The 17,928-nt window shown below is 39.6% G+C and overlaps 1 long non-coding RNA gene and 1 other non-coding gene across 2 annotated transcripts in view; both read right to left on the bottom strand.

Moving 5' to 3' along the window:
- Positions 1-17,928, bottom strand: part of LOC134298533 (uncharacterized) — a 106,657-nt gene that overhangs the window by 66,879 nt on the left and 21,850 nt on the right. The gene's annotated exons all lie outside the window — the stretch shown is intronic.
- mir5436 (microRNA mir-5436) lies at positions 12,561-12,647 on the bottom strand. The gene has a single exon (NR_130036.1). It is a non-coding gene; the product is annotated as a microRNA mir-5436 (primary transcript).

Below are 17,928 nucleotides of genomic sequence, written 5' to 3'. Positions count from 1 at the left end.
TTTGCACATTGTGGCTGTATGCAGTCAGCATAATTTGCACACTGTTTTCACAAACACAGCGCATGCCAGGCTACTGTTAGTGGGCCTATTCTGCTTATTCTACAAAATTCTGCACTTGCCACTCTCAAAATGCAAAAAAACGCTACCGGCTAATGCAGTTACCCTTCTGGAACCCTTTATTATTCTGCTGATGGTGAAAGTGTGTGTTTATTGGAATAGAGAGACAAAAGCCGAACATCCTTCGGTATGGAGGCTGCTTGTTTTTGTAATGAATATGGTACATTCATTATAGGGTAATGTGGCAAAATTGTCCTCCTATCCCATCCCAAAAGTATTTACTGATATGCCTTGGACTGGGATAATGAAAGTATAATGATAGGTCTTTATAACACATTTGAATTTTGTCTTGGCTCCATTACATTATAGATTTCACCTTTTAGCACTCAGCACCGTGGATCTTTCCCATTGCAAAGCCTTTGTATTTGGCTTGACTTCTATTTTGCTATTTTAATAAGCATATGCTATTCTCTTTAGGAGTAAGAACAATTGCTGCATATAAGACATAGTATACACTACTGGTTGGCCAGAGAAATGCAATAAAACCGGCTGCACCATATTGTAAAAAAGTGTTAACGAGACGCAGACTAATTTTGCTGCCCAAGTTAGAATAGCAAATACCTAGAAAATTAAAAGGCTTAGAACACCAAAACTAGCATCTCTATTTTGTTTCCAGATATAAAAATCTCTGAGCCTCTAGCAGTAAAGATAAAATAATAAGAAATGAGAGAATGAACAATTTGCTGCTCTTTCAAGGTATCTAAAATCTGCAACCTCATTCTGACTAATGGTAGGATTGGACCTAAAAAGCACAGATTTTATACAAATTTGTCTGGAACTTAACCCTCTACCATCCCTCTTTTTCAGCTACATTTGAAGTGTCCCATTTTTTTCTCTCTCCATTCCACTTTTCACCTATATTGGAAAGAAAAGTGGAATAAACATAGAGTAAACAAAAGTAAATAAACCCCACAATGAGAATTTGGCATGCAGGTTTAACCAGGCACATAGAGAGGTTTTTCCCCATGCTAGTTCATGCACCACTATAAACCAGTTCTTCCCCAATTAATTCATTTTTGAACAGTCAAGCACATCATCAGAGCTCACAATAGAGAAAAGTTAGCTAGTTCTTTTCTATGTGATCCAAAATCCCTCCTTGTTCCACACAATCAAGGTATGTTTAGCAAGGGTGCATTCTTTTGCAACTTTCATTAATGTTCTTAATTAGCATGGGATACTTTCCAAGCCTTCAGCCATATCATCTCATTACTTACAATGAACCTGTAGGTCAGCAATAGGGCCAGTGAAAGAAGAGAGCTCAGTGATAGAGCACCTACTCTGAATGCAGAAAGTCCCAGGTTCAGTTCCTGGAAGGTTGCTTCCATTCTGTGTCAATACTGAACTAGAGGGATCAATGGTCTGACTCAGTATAAAAAATGTGCCTCCAAATAGGGCTGGGAAAAACTCCAGCCTGAATCCCTGGAGAGTTGCTGCCATTCATAGTAAATAACCCTGAACAAGATGGCCTAATGATTTGGCTGCATAAGGAAACCCCCTGGTTTCTCATGACTTCAGGTAGTGCAATGCCCTTGCAAAGTCATTGCAGAACTAGATTAGATAAATGAATATAAAGAAATGCAACCCAGTAAGAGCCAACAAGGAAAGGTTGATAGTGCACTGTCCATCTGGACAGCAGATCCGTCTGAAATGGAACTAATCCATCTGTCCAGATTGATACAAAGCTCCAGAATACTCCAGAGTATCCCTCAACTTTATCTAAAGTTGCACAACTTCTTTTTTTGTGCCTTCACATCATTTGTACCCTAAGGTGGACCTTGGCAGAAATTGTTGAGAGAGAGGAGTTGATTTTGCCTTCCTCTGAGGCTGAGAAAGTGTGACTTATTCAATGTCACCCCAGGCCCCTTCCACACAGCTGAATAAAACTCCACACTATCTGATTTGAACTGGAATATATGGCAGTGAGGACTAAGATAACCCAGTTCAAAGCAGATATTGTGGGTTTTTCTGCCTTGATATTCTGGGTTATATGGCTGTGTGGAAAGGCCCCCAGTGAGTTTCCATGGCCAAGTAGTAACTCAAACTCTAATTTCCCAGCATTCAAACCACTTCACCATATTACTCTATGCTTCTGGGGGAAAAATACACAAGGTGAATCTATAAATATTTAGTTAATGTTGCTGCAGTGGCATCCATGCTATCAGTATTGTGATAAGATCATTTCCCTTTCACATTCACAGTAGAATACTACTGCAGGATCTTCTTGTGCTTTTTGTCTTTTTTTTTTTCTTTTTTTTTTTGGTCTTCAAACCAAAGAATCGCACATTGTCATCGCAAATCCCGACATGTCAATATCGCTAATAAAGCGGCAGATTCCCAGCATGCAATAGAATTAAAGCACATTGAACCACCAATTGGAAGTCTTTCTCTCAGAATAAAAGAAAAAGAACCTTCATACCTTACTTGGAAATGGGGGCTTTCTTTTTAGAAGAGTGCAAACTTTTTTTTTGGGGGGGGGGGGGTTGAAACTTCTGACTTTTAAGTTACCATCAGCTCAAACTCATCGAAACAGATCTGACATTCTTCATCTAGATAAAAAAATCATTTTAGGAGGGTAAGCCCATTAGCAGTTTATCATTAGGGAAATGCAATCAAAACAACAATGCTAAATATTGATTTCTCTACAGCTTTATCTTAATGAAGTACACGTTCCTTTAGTAATTTGCTTTTAGAAGTTTCCTCTAAGTTAATGTAGTGTCTGATGTTGCTAAATCTGGAGGGCTGTTGCCACAGATGAAACGCTCTTTGATAACCTAGCCAATCTCTTATCTCTCAGTGTCCAAAGTGGCAATTTGCAAAGAGAACTCTATATGCCATGTAGATTATTCAAACAGATTGGAATGGCAATGTTGTTTTTTAAAGTCTGCATAGCACGCTGCTAAAAAATAAATAAACGCAAAGGTAGGCAACTTCAGCAGGCATGACAATAATTTTCACTCTTATGCCTCCAATGCAGGCAGCAAGAGAGTCATTTGGACCTAAAACCAACCAAAAACTACAAGCTAGGATTGAGTCAAAGTCACTTTCAATTTGAATGTCTGAGCATTTTCAATTGAGGCATTTTTGATTAAATGCAAATTTGCAAGGTCGACTTTTCTTTTATTTTCAGTACGGCTTGGAAGTCCACAAAAAGGAGCGAGTGACAGTTACTAGCAAGACAAAGCTTTGAGAAAAAGACTACATTGTGGAGTGCTAAACACATCTTCCATTGGAAAGATAACATGCAACCGTCTGCAACAAGTTTGGAAATATTCAGAGAATGTGTGCAATGGTGTACTCAGCAAATGAAAGACTGACATTCTCTCCAGATTAGACAATGGCTAATGGCATTGCTGCACTGGAACATCTCCTTAGGCCAGTGGTTCCCAACCTTTGGGCTTCCAGGTGTTTTGGACTTCAGCTCCCACACTTCCTAACAGCTGGCATTATGGCTGGGATTTCTGGGAGTTGAAGTCAAAAACACCTGGAGGTTCAAAGTCTGGGAACCACTGCCTTAGGCGAACTATTCTATGTAGGAGGAATATTGAACTAGATTAAGCAGAGCTAAAGGTAGAGAGTCAGCATGATTTTTTGGGCTTAACCATTAGAATATGACTTTGTAAACCACAATGTGGCCATCCATCCAATCCACTGGTCACCATAGGTCAGATACTCTCAGACCCCCAAAAAACAAATAGTTACTTATTCTTAGGGTTTCCAGAAGCATGACATGAGTTATGCAACAACAAAGTTAAAGGTAGAGAGCCAATACGGTATAGAAAGCTAATATGGTTTAATGGTTTGTATGCTGGACTAGGACTTTGGAAGATTTTTAGATCCCCACAAAGCCATGGAAAATCACACTCTCTCAGCCTAAGAGGGAGGCAATAGCACACCTTTTTGAATATTTTCTCCCAAGAAAGCCATAGAATAGGAAGGAAGAGCTGAATGGAAAGGAACAGAAGAAAAAAAAACATAAAGGTAGCATGGAAATTATTGCTTTAGCTAATGAGATCACAATGTGTTTTTGATTTAAAAAATAGTATCTAAAACTGCAATGTCATGAAATTATGTGTTCATTAAAATATGAATAGACAGGCATCTTATTATAGTCATTGTGGGAGGATAGCTAACCTTTAGGCATGGTGAAGAAGTTAAAACTGAATATTCAGAACAACAAGAAGTTTCTGTTCTACATACAGTAGAGTCTCACTTATCCAAGCTAAACGGGCCGGCAGAAGCTTGGATAAGCGAATAACTTGGATAATAAGGAGGGATTAAGGAAAAGCCTATTAAACATCAAATTAGGTTATGATTTTACAAATTAAGCACCAAAACATCCTGTTATACAACAAATTGGACAGAAAAGGTAGTTCAATATGCAGTAATGTTATGATGTAATTACTGTATTTACGAATTTAGCACCAAAATATCATGATATATTGAAAACATTGACTACAAAAATAGCTTGGATTATCCAGAGGCTTGGATAAGCGAGGCTTGGATTAGTGAGACTCTACTGTAATTTGGATTGTGAAAGCATGGTCCTCACTGCTGAATAAACTTGCCCACTTATAAGAACACAACTCTTTTAGAGTAAACACATTTTCAAAAAGGCTCACTTTAGATGGTTTCTTGTGGGCTTGGTTTTTTAAAGCTTTCCTTCAGTGAAAAAGGCAGTTTAGTGCACTTGCCCCCTCTTTGAAGTTTCTGCTTCATGGCCCACATGGGACTCTGGATTAGGGTGAATGGCTGTACAACTGGCAATTTGAAAACACTACAGCTTGCAAGGAGAGGAATATGTCACAAACAGAACTTGAATGGAGAAAATGATTGTTTGCTCCTGAATATTTTTTAAAAGATCAGTAAAATACTTCAGATTTGCAAACAGCATATTTCTTAACTTGTCACAACATTCACAGTTTTGTGTGTACGTTTTTTTAAACGAAATTCTCGAACAGGTTTACTAGCATAATTTGTCAAATCCAACTGGGACTTCTCAGCATGATGGAGAGCTATTTTTCAAAAGACACAGAGCAAACCAATGTGATCCGAAAGACTCTGGGAACCTGCATAATTAGATAATGCTTAACATGTGTGCCTTCAATGGGCTATCATTTACTTGATGGGATCCATCGGCTCTCAGGCATTTCCATTACGAAGCCAAGTAGCAAGCATTCTGAGCAAATACATCTTATGCTGGAACTTTATCTACATCAACATTTGCTCCAATTATAACTAATTGGACACATATTGCATTTTCATAGCATCTAATTTTCTATTGATTTTAACGGGACTGCTCACATTTGGTTGAATAGAGTGGTATCTGTTATCAGATGCTGTTTAAAAACGCTGAGTACACTCCCCTGGATGGGATTAGGCAGTCAGCAGATGTTTCAAGCCCATTTAATTGTTTGCTTTATCAAATGCCCAAACAGTTGTAGCCGCTAACAGCTTCTTCGGCTTCAAGAGTACCTTGGACCCTTTCACATTACACATTTGTTTTGTTTGTTTATTCAATTTATATCTCACCTTTCTTTTACCAAGGGACCGCGGATGGCTCGGAAAATCAAAATAGCATTTTAGTGAAAGCTATACTCATATATATATATCACAATTCAATCTCAATATAGTCAGCCCTCTATATCCAAGGATTATGCATCCACGAATGCAATTCTCCCTGAATTGCGAATATATATATATATATATATATATATATATATATATCCGAAACCTAAACACTTGTTTTGCCATTTTACATAAGTACGCAGTTTTACTTACTATTTTATATAATTGTACTTGAGCCTCCACAGATATCAGTATCCACAGGGGGTTCTGGAGCCAAACCCCAGCAGATATCAAAGGTCCGGTGTACTAATTAAAATGCACAGTTAAAAACAGTTTTGAAATGCAATTAAAACATAATTAAAAGCACACAAAATAAAAACAGAAGCAGAGTTCTCTGAACACTACTTTGCTCTTCCTTTAAAAAAAAAATCTAAATAGCCCTTCCTACGGTGCAAATCCAAAATTCAATAGGATAGGACTATGGCACTTAAAGTGGAGTCATGGTGCTGTATCTTTGTAGAGTGAAAAGCTCCTAAGTTTCTGAGCAAGAAAGGGAATAAATGAACAAATTAAAGCAAAAATAATGACTACATTTGCATATTATTTGGAATGCACCCTTGAATGTCTATTTATTTATATTTATATGGATGTTTTAGTGGTTATTTATTTTAACTGTAATAGTTTTTATATATTATGTTTTATACTGGTTTGTTCAGTGTCTAATGATGCTAATTGTAAGGCCGCCCGGAGTCCCCCCTCAGGGGTGAGAAGGGCAGGATAGAAATGCTTGTAATAAATAATAATAAATAATAATATATTATTGACTTGTCTTTCACCTGTGATGGTGGAGTTGTGGTGGTGCAGTGGGTTAAACCCTTGTTCCAGCTGAACTGCTGGCCTGAAGGTTGGGTTGCTGACCTGAAGGTTTCTGGTTTGAATCTGCGAGATGGGGAGAGCTCCCATTTGTCAGCTCCAGCTTGCAGGGACGTGAGAGTAGGCTCCCAGCAGGATGGCAATACATCCTGTTGTCCCTTGGGCAACGTCTCTGTAGACAGCCAATTCTCTCACACCAGAAGTGACTTGTAGTATGTTCTCAAGTTGCTTCTGACATGATAAAAAAAGCCTGTGATGTTTCAAAACTTGCCACAGAGAGGAGGGAACGGGCTTGTTCACTGCTGTCTCAGATAGTGGGCCAGGTCTAATGCTTTCAAATCCATTTGATTTTGATTGAACATTAAGAGGAATTTTCCCCAGATTGTTAACCGGGTTAGGAGAGTACATAGTTTTCAAAAGAATATATCACAACAGGAAATAAATTGCTAGTGAAATCAAGTACTTCTTGATTTCACTAACAAAAAGATAGGGTCCATCTACACTGTTGAGTTAATGTAGTTTGACACCACTTTAACTGTCATGGCCTAATGCTAAGGAAATGTGAAGGTTGTAATTTGGTGAGGCACCAACACTCTTTACAGAAGGCTAAAGAACTTGTAGAACTACAACTCCCATGATTCCAGAGCACTGTGCCATGACAAAGTGGTGTCAAACTGCATTAATTCTTCAGTGTAGATGCATCTTCTACATTGTGAGGCCCCTCCCAAGCCTATGACTTGCACATCAGTATTTTGTCCCAACACTTCTTGTGAAATCAAAAGCGGTAAATCCCTCCTTTTTTGCCTCTTTTGCTCTCCATCATAGTAGATGGAGGGCACTAGAGAAATTCTAATTACGACAAGTTAACCCTGAACAGCCACCCCATTAATTCATCTGTGTCTCATCCAGATCTAGAGGTTCATTTCAGAAGCTCTCCTTTTCATAGTGCAATGATTATTAATTGTTTCTGGAGCCCTCTTTTTTGAGTGTAGAGTGCTTTACAGCAATTATCTGCAGTTTTTAAATGTAAATGACTTCCTGCTGATTATATCGGAATGACTTTAAGAAGCCGTGATTTGCCACCTGATGAATTTTTAATCCCATCTTTTAGTTAATTATTAAAATTAATAACAAAATATCTTGGCCCATGAAAAAAAAAGGCTCGCACTTAACCATGCTAACAGTCAGATCCTAAGATATTGCTGTGCTAGGAAATGGGTTCTTAGCATGATGCATAATACTGATGGGGTTAGCAGTGATCGTGTAATAAAACCATTATACAATGTTGTGTGTTAGCTGTGTAAAAGACTGCAGAGACAAACTTGACAACTCTCCAAAATTTTACAGATGAAAAACTCAGAAAAAGGCAGTCAAGATGATAAAAAAAATTAACAGTGAGGAAGATGAGACAATTCAGGAAAAACTGTAGTGGTTTGCTTTTGCCCAAATCTACTGGGGAGAGCAATATTTTACCTCTTCCTCTCCTCTCTACTGACTTAGTTAAAGGTAAAGGTTTTCCTCTAACATTAAGTCTAGTTGTGTCCAACTCTGGGTGTTGGTGTTCATCTCCATTTCTTTTTTAAGTGATTTTTATTAAAGAAAATGTTATTTACATAGGATAAAAGGAAAAGGTGTATTGGGATTGGGTAGTATATAGGGGAAAATTTACAGTATTTATTTATTTACAGTATTTATATTCCGCCCTTCTCACCCCAAAGGGGACTCAGGGCGGATCACATTAAACATATAAGGCAAACATTCAATGCCTTAACATAGAACAAAGACAGAGACAAACGCAGGGCTCCGAGCTGGCCTCGAACTCATGACCTCTTGGTCAGAGTGATTTGTTGCAGCTGGCTGCAGCTGGTTGCTCAACAGCCTGCGCCACAGCCCGGGGAAAAGGGTGGGAAGGGAAGGGAGGTGTGGTAGGGATATGGATAGGGGTGGAAAGGGTGTCCATCTCAATTTCTAAGCCGAAGAGCCAGCGTTGTCCGAAAATGCCTCCAAGGTCATGCGGCTGCATGACTGCATGGAGCACCATTACCTTCCCGCTAAAGCAGTACATATTGATCTCACATTTGCATATTTTTGAACTGCTAGATTGACAGAAACTGGAGCCAACAGTGGGAGCTCACCCCACTTCCCAAATTCAGACTACTGATCTTTCCATCAGCAAGTTAGGCAGCTCAGAGGTTTAACCTGCTGAGCCACCGGGGGAGCCACTGACTTAGCTCTAAGCTAATTACAATACTTTTGCACTATGAATTCAGTTTTTGTAGCAGTTAAAGTAAGCTGAGAAGAGAGGAAGAAAGTGGGAGGAAGACTGAAAAATAGTCATTTCAGAAGCATCACAAAAAGTGGGATGACAAAGAATTAATCCCTACCCAATGTGAACAAATCAAGGATATGTGATAAGATTGTTGAGTCAAGGTGGGTTTCAACATTTTCCTGTTATCAAACTTGTGATGGGCTGCTGGGTATAAGATTTTCTGCAAGCCTCTTTGCTGAAAATGATCAAGATCTCGCATCAAAGTTTTAGCTGATAGAAATGTTTCAGGAGCATAAATCTTGATCAGCATCACAACATGTCCAATGCTCATCCCTTTCAATGGCCAGGGGTAACAGATGTTAGGAATTGTGGGAGTTGAAGTCCAAAACACCTGGAGGACTGAAGTTTGCCCATGCCTGACCTAGACACACTATTGAGTGGTCAATTGCTGTGAGATTATTTTTTCCTCTACATTTTGGATTTTTACTGCAAAATTTTAAAAAATGCACATTTAACATTAGGTAAAAGATAAAGGTTTCCCCTGACGTTAAGTCCAGTCGTGATCGACTCTGGGGGTTGGTGCTCATCTCCATTTCTAAGCCGAAGAGCTGGCGTTGTCCATAGACACCTCCAAGCTCATGTGGCTGGCATGACTGCATGGAGTGCCGTTACCTTCCCACCGGAGCGGTACCTATTGGTCTACTCACATTGGCATGTTTTTGTACTGCTAGGTTGGCAGGAACTGGGGCTAACAGCGGGCGCTCATTCCACTCCCGGGATTTGAACCTGGGACCTTTTGGTCCACAAGTTCAGCAGCTCAGTGCTTTAACACACTGTGCCACCAGGGGCCCCTACATTTAACATTATGTGTACTGAAAACCCAACATTTCCACTCAAAAAGTAGAGTATTTTGGCAGACTAGGGTCAGGAGGAATGGCACAGCTTTCGAATTATAACCTTAATAGAATTTTCCTTCAGTTCCCAATTTTCTAGCATTGCACATACATTTGCAATTCTAGCATTGGATTAAGCAAACAATCCAATGAAAACATTAATTTAAAATATTTTTAAAATTAAAAACATTGTAAAAAAAGAAAGGACACACCTTTTATTAAAAAAATATTTTACAACTTTAAAAAAGATTTTCCTGTTCTGATTCCACATTGGTTTGTGAGACTTTTGCAGGGACTGAAATTTGTACATTTTTTCCTGTGCATTTCCCCAAATTTACACATTTTCCCCAAACTCTTTGATATTTTTAAAATAAAACTATTCCTTGACATTAACTAAAACCCAAATAAACAATGTTTTTTATGAGCCTGGTTTACACCACTATACTGATATATCTGTAATGCTACAACTCTATCTGGATTTCCTTTTGGAGCCTTTTAATGTGCATGCGCTCCAATCAGAACTGCCATTATGACCCAGTTACAAGGCTACTTTGAATCACATCGTTTTGTCTGCATGTGCTACAAGTATGCACTGTTGTTTTCGTTGTTGTTTTTTTAACTCACTAATTTTGGTGATACCAAGCCTAGTGATACCAGTAACTGTCCCTGTTAAACGAATTGAAGTAGCCACCTCAGATACCAGATAATAAGGAGCATTCATCAATAAAGCCCTATGAAATTCATGGAATCACTTGAAATTGACAGGTAATTTGACGGCATATACATATACAAACTGCATAGGATGGAAAACAATTGATCAAAGGTCAAGGAGACTTTTAACATTGTCCCACCTTACCTTTTATTAACTGTATGAGGGAAGATTTTGCCTTATATCAAGAAATGTTAATGTTTTTTTCATGTAGACAAATGAGGGGAAAATGGCCCTTACAAAGAAGAATAAATGAGTGGGAAGAAGGTCTGTAAACTTTCCTTGATCTGCTGATCTTGTTCTGCAAATGCCCACTTATTCCTAGCTTTTTGCCCCACTCTGAAACTATGTCTACACAAAGAGCAGAAATAGCCATGCTGGCCGCAAAGTCCATGTCAATCTGCTATCTTTATAAGAACAACCAAATGGATACCAAAGTGCATGGAAGCTTTCCAGCAACCTTATTAGATCTGCTGGAATCGCTATACATCGTGGTGAATCTGCTGGTGCCTGTCAGGGTGTGTGGTGAACCCTTTGCATTGCCTGGCTTACTTATAGTTGTAGCATTATAGCACCGGCTGCCCGGCTTTTCCCCATTGATTCAATACAAGATGGGAAGCTTTCTGTGTTGCTCCCGTGATGGCATGACGAGTTTGTGTATACTTTTACAATGAAGTTCTGCCAAAAGTAGCGCTGTGTTATGGGATGGGAGCCAGTGGGCTCCATTGCAAAAGTATAGAAGAATGGGTTCGTGTCACTAAAAAGTGCCCCGTCTGATGAGATTGATGATCTCTTCATCCATAGACATCCTGCCCCTCCATTTCTCCTTCCCAAATCATCTTGCTGAACTGTGTACTGCCTTTACAAACACAGAGATTGACACAGAAAATTGCAAGATAATATGCATTTGTAACAACAAGGATTGTTTCCTTGACTCCAGTCCTTTAAACTGACAATTTTTCAACTACCAGGAACTGAACCTAGAATGTAGTACACCTAAAATCCATAGGTTTAGGACCCTTTTAGAGAAGAAAGGTGCTCACACTAGGGATTCCTCTTTGCATGCAAATCAAAGTGCAAATGGGTATAATTTCATTTCATTTCAGTTTGGACTCCCTGAATACATCACACATCGTTAAAGATTTTCCCTGAGCAATGCTCATTAATTTCACTGGGGATTCTCCACAAATAGAACCTGCTGCACTGTTTTACCTCTATATCAACCCAGAAAGCCCATGCAAATCAAAGGGGAGCTTTGCTTTTAACTTCATTATTATATGTTTTGCTTAAGGACAAATGTCTGGAAGAGAGAGAGAGAGAATTCAGAGTTGATTTTTTCATGCTGACTCAGCCGAGCTCCACAACGAGAAGAGCTCAGACTCATCCCATAACTTCTGAATCTGTTCAAAAGGCATATTATTCTTCAACGCTGATAAAACTTTAATACCAAGATGCTCAGCTTTTTAATAAACGTGTCAACAAAAGAGCAAAGCAAATTGATGGGGGCCTTCCCAAGGAATAAATTCCCTTTCAAACAGTCCCAAGAAATGCAGTGCATGGAGCAGAGAGCAGCGTGGCTTATGATTCTGCTGGTCTTTGCAAAAGAAAAAGCAAAAAAGAAGCGCTGTGTGCCTTCAAGCCATTTCCAACTTATGGCAACCCTAGAGTGAATCTATCATTGGGTTTTCTTGGCAAGAATTCTTCAGAAGGGGTTTTGCCTTTACTTTCTTCTGAAGATGGGAATTTGCGTGACTGGGTAAAGAATAGAGCTCTAATTTCCAATCTTCAAATTACTGCATCACTTTAAAAAGGGGGAAAGGGGCGACTAATTTCTGCTCTAATACCCTGGATACAATGTCCACCTCCCTTTAAAATACAAATATTTCAGTTTGCAACTTCACTGGGAATATCAGAACCCTAGGAAAGAGCAGACCCATCTGAACTGCTTTGTTATTGGGTGCTTTCAAGTCATTTCTAACTTATGGCAATCTGAGGGGGAAACTACACTCACACAATCTAGGGTATCTGCTCCAGAGATGTCCCTGTCCTGATGCAGCCCAAGATTGTTTTTGGAACCTTTGTGTGCCCAGACAGTTGTCTGTTTTGAGGGCACATTGGGGCTGCCACCATTGCATCACTGACCACAAGCAGCTCCCTGGCAAAGACTTGCTGTCTGACTTCACCAGAAAGTCTCTGCCAGCGAGCTGCTTGAGGCCAGCAATACGACAGGGGGTCCATTGGACATATGGACAGTAGACTGGACCAGGGCCAGACCAATCCAGCAGTCCACAGCTTTAAATCTCTGAACCAAATCCCATTTCCTCTTGAACCAAATCAATGGCTGAATGTAGTTCTGCTGCAAATCCAACCATGCATCATGGAGCAGCTGAGAGGTGAGAACACACTACTTGACCCGTGTAGATACAGCCAAGGATAGAATGCCTTGTTAAGATTAGTTCAGAGGTTTGTTTTGCCTTGCTCCAATGTTTAGTAAATATGACTTACCCAACGTCACATAGTGGGTTTTCATTGTTGAATAGGGAATTGAACCCTGGTCTGCTAGAGCCGTAGTGCAAAACGTAAGCCATTACATCATGCTGGCTCTCTCTTGAAATGCTAGTTCTCATTAAATAGACATGTGGAATTCTATCCTTGCCTGAATAGCCACCCACACAATTTTGTTAATGTTTAGTAGACAACCTAAATACAAAGCGGGACATCTCATGATGGAATTGCTTCCATCAGTGGAATCATAAAGGGAACAATGTCTTCTCCCAACTGCAGCCAACTCCACTTAAACAAGAGCAACAAAAACTAGTTTGGAGGTCTGGGAACCCATCCAGAGTCGGTTTTCATGCAGTGCAGAGAGCTGCAGGGAGCAGGAGGAGAGGGGAGAAAGTTACATTGTGCTTGGGCTGCAGCACCAGTGCCATGCTGGATTTTAGCTACTGTCAGCAAGGGCTGTTGTAAAATACACATTCCATTTTCAATGTGACCAGAGGAGGGCAACTAAAGTGGTCAAAGGTTGGGTAGCCAAGCCCTATGAGAAGCAGCTTAGGGAGCTGGGTATGTTTAGTTCGGAGAAGGGAAATTTAAGGGGGAAACTATTGCCATGTTTAAATTTTTGGAAGCATGTCATTTTGAGAAGAGTGCAAACTTGTTTTCTGCTGCTCCAGAGACTAGGACATGGAACAATAGACGCAAATTCCAGAAAGCGAGATTCCATCTAAATACTATATGAGAAGAATATTCTCATATTAAAAAGAATATTCTCATATTAAATACTATATGAGAAGAATATTCTCATATATTGGAACACTGCCTCAGAAGGTAGCAAAGTCACTCACACTTGCAGCCATCAGCACACATTGACTGTTGTATTTCACACTGCAATATTTTGCTAGTGGTTCTATTTGCCCTTTTCTACCTACAGTATTTCCATCTTCCCATTTCTTCCTTCTGATGTATTCTGAGGTCCCATCTACACTGTGATAGAATGTTGTTTGAAACTACATTGAACAGCATTCGATGAATCTCCACCAATCATTTAATGCAGTTCTGAAGTGCATTACATGGCAGTGTAGATGGGGTCTAGGATTTCCATGAGCCACTCAACTCTCTCTACAGCCTGGCTTGGACACCATTGCTTATAGATGAGTTTCTGCCTATTATGTGCAGAGCAGCTCTGTGTAAGAGAAAGAGAGCCACTTCTTTCACCCTACAGCACAGCATATGCATTTTTGTTCCCTGCAGAGCTGAGAGGGAATGTAACCTATAAATCTCCAAGCTGGCAAATGTTTGCTCACTTGACAAGAGAATTCCCTTCTCCAAATGCTTCAGCACAAGTTAGCCAATCATGCAAGACACACCCAAAGACTGCTGGCATCTCCGCTTCTCTCAACGGAGCTCAAAATATTATTCAAATGTGAGCAGCTGATGCTGAACAGCTGAAACTAAGGCTGTGTTATCCAGATTCAAAGTAGGATGGACATGCCATACACATCAAAGTGTGACAGTCTCTTAAATATTTAAAACTCAGGCATCAACTGGAAATTTTGAAATTGTCAAGCTTTGGGGTATCATAAGAGCGAAGTGTGATTTAAAGTAAGCATTATATTATTTCGTAACTTTATCATTTTGTGCGGGAAGGATCACCTTTTATTGGTTTCCCTCTTTAATCAGAACACAGGAGCCCATCTTGAAACAGCTCAGAACATTAGCTTTTGCAATTTAGTATTATTAACACTGACAGTCAGGAATTCTTCCAAGCCCTACCTGACAATATCAGGGATAGAGCCAATGACATTCTATGATTAACATGGTTGTAGATTTCATACACTCCAGCATTTCACAGATGAAAACCAGAACATGTGTGGACAACAACATCAAGTGTTGTCAAAATAGCAAAAATTATGACTGAGGAAAGAACACACAGGTTAGGAGAAGCTGCAGCAGGTTGCTTTTTCCAGAGTCTTCAGGGAAATGTCCCCAATGGCACAGTGGATTAAACTGCTGAACTTGCTGACTGAAAGATGGGTGGTTCAAATCCAGGGAGCGGGGTGAGCTCCTGCTGTTAGCTCCAGCTTCTGCCAACCTAGCAGTTCGAAAACATGCAAATGTGAGTAGATCAATAGGTACTGCTTCAGCATGAGGGTAACAGTGCTCCATGCAGTGATTCCGGCCACATGACCTTGGAGGTGTCTACGGACAACCCCGGCTCTTTGGCTTAGAAATGGAGATGAGCCCCAAGCCACAGAGTCGGACACGGCTAGACTTAGTATCAGGGGAAACCTTTACTATTACCTTACATGAAAATGCAAGATTCCACCCTTTCATCTCCTCTCTTCCTTTGGCTGAGTCAATAGAGTGCTGTTGCAGTTTGAATTCAGTTTGTAGGAACTGAAATAAGTTCATGATGAAAGCAGGGAAAGTGGGAGAAGAAAAGAAAACTGGGACATACAAAAAAAATGGGGCAGAAGGTTAATCGAGACCATCTCATCCAAATTGGGAAAATGAAAAGGTATGGATTAGGTACAACTCTCCATGACAACTCCTGTTTTTATTTTATTCTGCCAGTTCTATTTTTTTACATATAGGAAAGGAAACAGACTCAAGTCTCAGCAGAGTCTGGAAACAACTAACTCAAAACTGATTTATCACCCATAATTCATTTTTTCCCCTCACAATGAATTTAAAATTAAGCACTTAATGATTAAATGCCAACTGCATTATTTTTGGGTTGCAACTGATGTTCCTCGCTCCTCTAATTTGTTAATGGTCATTTCAGTAATTTAAATTATTGTTTAATATGATGGATTAAGTACTATGTTTCAAACAGGGTTTTCCGAAACATATCCATATCAATGAATTCACCTTATTTGTTATCCCTTGTTCTTAACCACTTCCCATCAAGATTATCCAGAGACTAAAATATTCAGCATAACTAAGTATTTGCTCAGGTAATATTTCCCACCGATGATGTTGTATTACGTGTAGTCCAAAAAAACCTGTAAAATATCCCACATTCTTGAGGTCGTGTTGGGGATGTGTTTTTCGATGTTTTTAAACAATATGCACAAGTATAACTTATGCTAAAATTGACTAGTGAGACTTTCAAAATCAATTTGTGATTAGAAATGAGCTGAAAGGGAGGGCAAAAGTATTATTACCTACTGCAGGCACAATGGAAATAAGAACACAAATGAGAGTGCAAAATGACTGAGATTTAATGTATTTTGACTTCCTGTACCTAAAAGGTAAGTGTGGCATGGGAAGATAGGGAACAGCAGCAATTTCTCCCTATATATGGGGATGTATTTCTCCATCATACATCATCACACACACATCATGCCAATTGGTTGCGATTGCAGATGGTAAAACATCAAAACATCTGGGCAACATCCTTGCAGATGGCCAATTCTCTCACACCAGAAGCGACTTGCAGTTTCTCAAATCACTCCTGACACAAAAAAGCCTTCTCTGCCAAAGATGCTGGTTCTTCACAAAAAAGCCTTCTCCGCCAAAGATGCTTCACAAAATTACAAATCCCATGGTTCCATAGCATCAAGCCATCACATTTTACATGGGTGTTAAATTACATTAATTCTGCAGTGTAGAGCCAACCTAGCATATTTGGTTTAGCAACGGCTCTACAAATAATCTGCCAGATGATTTGGAGATGCCACATAATTGATCTGGGTGGAATCTACATTCAGAGCATATGTTTTCCCCCAGAAATCTTGATTTCAGCAAAGGAGATGCTTTTCCAGCAATCAGAAAATTTGCGAAGCTTATTGGAGGCAGAACTAACACCAAGACAACCAGTTTGATGTGGAAAATTAACATGAGCATCTCACATATTGTGAAGTCAAGACTATCGGTCTTTTCACCTGAATGTGATAGGTGGAACTAGTCTTGGAAATGCAATCATGTCATTACATATCATGCATCGATGCCTGAAAAAAAGCTTCAAGGGTGAATTTAAGGAAGCTAGGGTGAGTCACCATTTATACATAAATTTGCAACATTACAAAATCAGTCAGGTCGAGAGGAAAAGTCCATTCTGTCAATCAGCCATGTGCCTCACCGTGGGATTAAGCTCTTTAAATGAAACCTCTTTTTATCAGCTTCACAAAGAACCCGAATCCTACAATCATACTGACACACGCACAAAAGCCTGCTTAAAATGTGCAGATCTCCCTCTTGACCGAGAAATGCTCTAACTAACTTTGCTCAAATTATGTTTTCAATGACTGCAAAATTTCTCAAGTGCATTTCGCTTCTTCAAGCACATTCATGAGTGAAAATTTTCTTCAGTTGAAACTGGATTACAATTCTCACCCAAACAACTTGTCCAATTACAGACAGTATTTCTTTCTTTCTCAGCCATTGACTGATACTAAACACTCATGATGATGAGAGTCAGGGGAAGATATACACCATTTGACAAATCAAGCAAAGTTTGACTTTTTGAAAGTGCCCGAGGGGTTCTGTAGAACCTCTCAGAAAAACAAGTTGTTGGGATTATAACAATGTGTTAAGATTTCCTCAGATGATACAATCGAGTGGAATCTCTGGGTTCAGAGAATTTATTTATTTGTGAGAGCCCCCTAGCATAGTGGTTTACGTGTTGAACTGGGATCCCAGGACACCAGGGTTGGAATCCCTGCTCAGACATGAAACCGTGCTGGATAAGATTGAGAAAGGCACACACTCTCTGCCTAAGAGAAAGGTGATAGAAAACCTCCTTTGAATAAATCTTCTCCAGAAAACCCAAGGATGGGGTCGTTGGAAGTCTGAACGCTAAAGCACAATAAACAAAATAAGCATTATACACCCACATTTCTACCAGTGCGGCTTGCAAATTAAAATTTGGATAAAATGTTCAAGTAGTACATAGTGGACATCCAGGGCTTTTTGTTTCCCAAGGTAGCAAATATAAATCCCTCTCATCCCATGAGAGAAAATATAAAAGACATTCTAAGACATTGCAATGGTCTTCC

This window comes from Anolis carolinensis, chromosome 4 (assembly GCF_035594765.1).
Source record: "Anolis carolinensis isolate JA03-04 chromosome 4, rAnoCar3.1.pri, whole genome shotgun sequence".
NCBI lineage: Eukaryota > Metazoa > Chordata > Lepidosauria > Squamata > Dactyloidae > Anolis > Anolis carolinensis.
This window is presented reverse-complemented; position numbering and strand designations above follow the sequence as displayed.